Here is a 4,719-nt window from a genome sequence, read left to right on the forward strand (position 1 = left end):
TGACTCAGTTTGAGTGGTCGTTTGAGGGTACTGACTATGTTGACATGGCCAAAGAGATCTGAACAGAATATTATGTCCAAAAGTCGACTTACCAACTAGATAACAAACTCTTGGACAGATTTCTGGAGTGAAAATGTTGCTTGGAATGCAGTCGTATTCCAAGTAAGCATTTTTGCAATAATATTCACAATTTTAGCCCACATACACCCACCCTTCCAAGCAGTAGTTAAGCAACATTATCATGCTGGTACAATCAAATGATCGCTGATCAAAAATATTGCTAGTGAAACAAAAGATGAATTGTAGGATCTTTAAGCCCTAATTTTTAAAAATGTACATTTTGGAATGGTAATAGTTTTCTCTAAAAATCATTTATCACTGAATAACAGAATTACAATTTCAGGGCCTCACTGAATTAGCATATGAGGCGCTACACAAATACACATATGCATACATGCACATGCACAACACACTATAAACATACAGTTGATTCGTACAGTTATTCATGGTAGTTATGTCCTATAAAAGTGCCACAAATACCGAATTGGCAAATATTGAACCATTGATGCTAGGGGAAATACAGAGTTAGGTCCTGTGAGTCTCTTGTTGCAATGCTTAAGTCAACTGATGAATACATAACCTTATTTTGTCTGTTTTTGTGTCTAAAAGACCCCTTATTTAATATACACTGGTGTTTCATTAACACTGAACTCATGGCCAACAACACTGTAAGTCACGCCTGAACGAAGCTCATCTAACACACATTTTCTCCATAAGGCACATCATAGCCTTCTGTGCTCAGGAACACTGCAGACACTTGGAGACCATTTGAACTAGGGAAATCACCAACAAACAGCACAAAAATGTGAGTAACATGGCATGATAGAGACCACGAAAAGGACACTGTTTATAGTATGAGAGCTGAGACAGGAAGCTAGAGAGTCACTTTGGCCTCAGCGGGGAAAGTGCACGTCTGGCAACTCAAGTTTTCCACTGCTCTGTGCCTGTCTGTGAATGACACCAAGGTGCCCTGAGTGTGAATTTGAGGGATTACAAATAAATTTTTGCAAGTAGGCAAATTCACAAATATGGATTCTATGAGTAATGAGGACTGAGTAAACACATATCCTGTGTGTACATGCATGTGTCTGTGTGTTCACATGGGCATCTCTCCAATGACCGAATAAGTCAGGCCAGTGTTGTTGGCAGCTGTGACTATTTGCAGTCTCAGTGTCATTTCTAAAATGTAACACGAGCCTGTTATTCCTTCACAGCAGGTTGACTATGTAAGTCCTCTGCGTTTTGGGGGTGTTTAGATAGCTATAAAATTTCCTTTCTTCTTACTCCTGCAGTCTTAGAACTGCACCTTTTCTTGAACCTTTTTCTCATTGCTATGCTTGAAATGAGATAATACTAAGGTTCCTCTTTTTTGAAAGTAGAAGGAAATCTGAAACTTAAAAACTTCCTCTATCTTTCCGGAGTTGGGAAGCGTGCGAGCCTACACCCTTGCCCCGGTCAAGAGCTACCAGGGCTTTTTATGTTACTTGGCATAAATCCATGTAAAGAGGGAGGGGTCTACAGACTTTAGATCTATTTATTGACTGGCTCTTCTTATTTCCTGTGTGGTCTTCATCTGTGAAATGAGAATAATAATGTCCACGTCCTGGTGGTGTTGTAACAAATAGAAAGATGTATGTTAAGTACTTTGCATTTTGTTCTCATTATCATTAACAAGAGCAATAAAAATCATACCCATACTAAACATGGAGAATATTGCAAATTCAGCTCCAAAAGGGATTCAAAGGCAATTTAACAAGATAAACATCTCCCTCCGTCACAGTAAGGCTACTGTATGTCCCTATAAACCTTGTCGTGATTAGCTTGGGCCTCTGGCAGGACTGCTCTCTCCAGCACACTCACGTGCCAATAATTCCAGGCTGTCAAAGCCGTCAGCTCTTCCAAGAGCAGTAATTGTTGCCCCACCCTCTGAAGAGTTCCAGTGTTCAAGGTCCATGTAAATGATTCCACCAAAGAGAGCTGATCTTAGCTTAAGGCCACAGGAAGGAATGCTCAGTGCTAGTGAGGTTTCTTCTATGCCCCTTCTGTCTGTCCTTCACCCTTTGGTTTTGCTGTACCTCTTGCATCCACATCACCACCTCCCAGCTAGTAATTGTCATCTGCTATTGCTAAAGCATAAAGAATAGAAAATGTTGAGACTAAGGAATATGATAGGAAAAGAAGGTTTTCTGAAAAGAGGCAGAAATCAGAAGAGAAATATATATACTAGACAAATGTTAATATATATTTCACATTTAATATATGTATAATATACAAAGAGAAGTCCAGATATTTGCTGTAAACATTTATCAGAAAACAAAAGAAGAGTAAAATTATTTGAAATCAAAATTTTCCTATGCAAAAAATGGGAGGGATTCACAAACAAAATCACCAGCAGCCTTGCATGATAATGAGTTTCCTATCACTTGAGATAATCAGAAAAGACCAGTGACAACTTGCGAAGTGCACAGCAGTGAGGGCTGGCTCATTCCCTCATTGAACCAGTCATCAGTCATGGAGCATCTGTGGTGTGGCTGTCACTGTGGGAAGCACGTGGTCTTTGCTTTTTGAGGAATTCATTGTCTGGAGGCATCACTTAGATGATTTCTTTAGAGACTTCCAGTATCTCCCAACTCAGGGATTCTATAATTCTCTATCTTTACTTTCAGCACTGACACTTAGCAGGTACGCACTGATAAGACCCCGTTGACTATTAAAATATTAAAATACTTCCATACTGGTTGGTAAACAGCCACTGTGGACCCTACCAGGTGCTCCCATCCCCCAGGAGCCCTGGATCTCTCCAGGACCCAGTAACTAAAGAGTTAACTCTGTCCCAGGATTCGAACTCTAGGATTTGGCTCCACCCTAACAGCTAGAGTCCTCCCAATTGATCTGTGCCCACGTTTTACCAATTGCTAAGTAGTTTTTTTTTAAGATTTATTTTTATTTGTTTATTTATTTTGGTTGCACCAGGTCTCAGTTGCAGCATGTGGGATCCTTGCTGATGCATGCAGGATCTTTAGTTGCGGCATGCATGTGGGATCTAGTTCCCCGACCTGGGCCCCCTGCATTGGGAGTGCAGAGCCCTACCCACTGTACCACCAGGGAAGTCCCTACCAATTGCTAAGTAGTTTTAACATCACTTGTCCCTACATCAGTGTCTCTCAAACTTGTTAGACTTTGCAAAAGATCCCCTGCTCTTCTAGGCCACCTACTCCCACATCCTTTAGGAAAGGAAATCAATGAAAACAATGGAGTGTTTTATATAAACAAATGAGAGGGAGAACAATCATGTGTCTATCTATCTACTCTAACGGTAGAGGATTAGATGATTCTTACATGAAACACAATATAAGGTATCTCAAAAATCAAGTTATTGAAATATGATGGACCCCAACATTACTGATAAAAATATTCACCGCTACCCACCGTTGAGTTAAACTACCTACAACAAAGTAAACCTTGAAGTTAAACTAAAAGTAATGTATAATTAAAAAGAAAAACATCAGTCAAAAATTACAATCACCTAAGACAGCAAGATGCTCACAAAGAATTCTCCCCCAGTTTGCTGAAATCACAGTATCTCGGTGTCCACACTCACAAGAGAAGCCTTTTATCTTTACAAGCCTTGTATGGCAGCAACTTTAACAGAGAAGTGAATGAGAGAACTCAGCAAACTCTAGAGTAGGAGGGGAAACCCTGCTGCTTTAAGGACCCTTTGCTGTTTATGCTCCTTACTTTGAGTGACTGCAGAATTCTTCTTTGGAAGAGATTTTATTTTTTTGAAACATCTAGATCAACATAACTCTTTTTTTTAATATAAATTTATTTATTTATTTATTTTTGGCTGTGTTGGGTCTTTGTTGCTGTGCACAGGCCTTCTCTAGTTGCGGTGAGCTGGGGCTACTCTGGGTTGTGGTGCGCGGGCTTCCCATTGCGGTGGCTTCTCTTGTTGCGGAGCATGGGCTCTAGGTGCGTGGGCTTCAGTAGTTGTGACTCGCAGGCTCTAGAGCACAGGTTCAATAGTTGTGGTGCATGGGCTTAGTTGCTCCGCGGCATGTGGGATCTTCCTGGACCAGGGCTCGAACCCATCCCCTGCACTGACAGGCGGATTCTTAACCACTGTGCCACCAGGGAAGTCCAGAACAGATTTTTTTTTTTAATTGGGAAAACACTTTAATGGGTGTTCTACTTACACTTAAGTAGAAAGGGCAGGAGTGGTTTGGACAAAACAAGGCTAAAACTTCTCTGTGTTAAAAAAGCTACTTTCTTTGGACAGAGATACACATCTGTTGTGCTGAGAGCTCCTAGGGTGTCCCCGGACTGGGTAGGAGGAAGCACTGGGGACCAAGGGGTGGGGACTCCCCATGGAGCAAAGATGGGAGAAGAGGCTCTGATTTGCAGAGAGTAGATGCCAGCCAGGGACAGGAGAGAGGCAGTATTCATGATGCTCATATGCCGTCACCATCCCCCAAGCTTTCCTTTTCTGCACTGTGAAGCCTCCAATATTCAGTCTGTTAGGCCAGCAGCCTTGCTTGGTGATCCTGGGGAATTAGGAAGCGGCTGGGAGAGAAATCTTCAGTTTGCAGAGTGATGGCAAGAACGCCAGAGGTAACCAGTGGGAAACCAGGAACCGCCAAGCAAAACAAGATGGGATGG

Source organism: Monodon monoceros, unplaced genomic scaffold, assembly GCF_005190385.1.
Source record: "Monodon monoceros isolate NGI ecotype Baffin Bay Population unplaced genomic scaffold, NGI_Narwhal_1 Super_Scaffold_2, whole genome shotgun sequence".
NCBI classification, from domain to species: Eukaryota; Metazoa; Chordata; class Mammalia; order Artiodactyla; family Monodontidae; genus Monodon; species Monodon monoceros.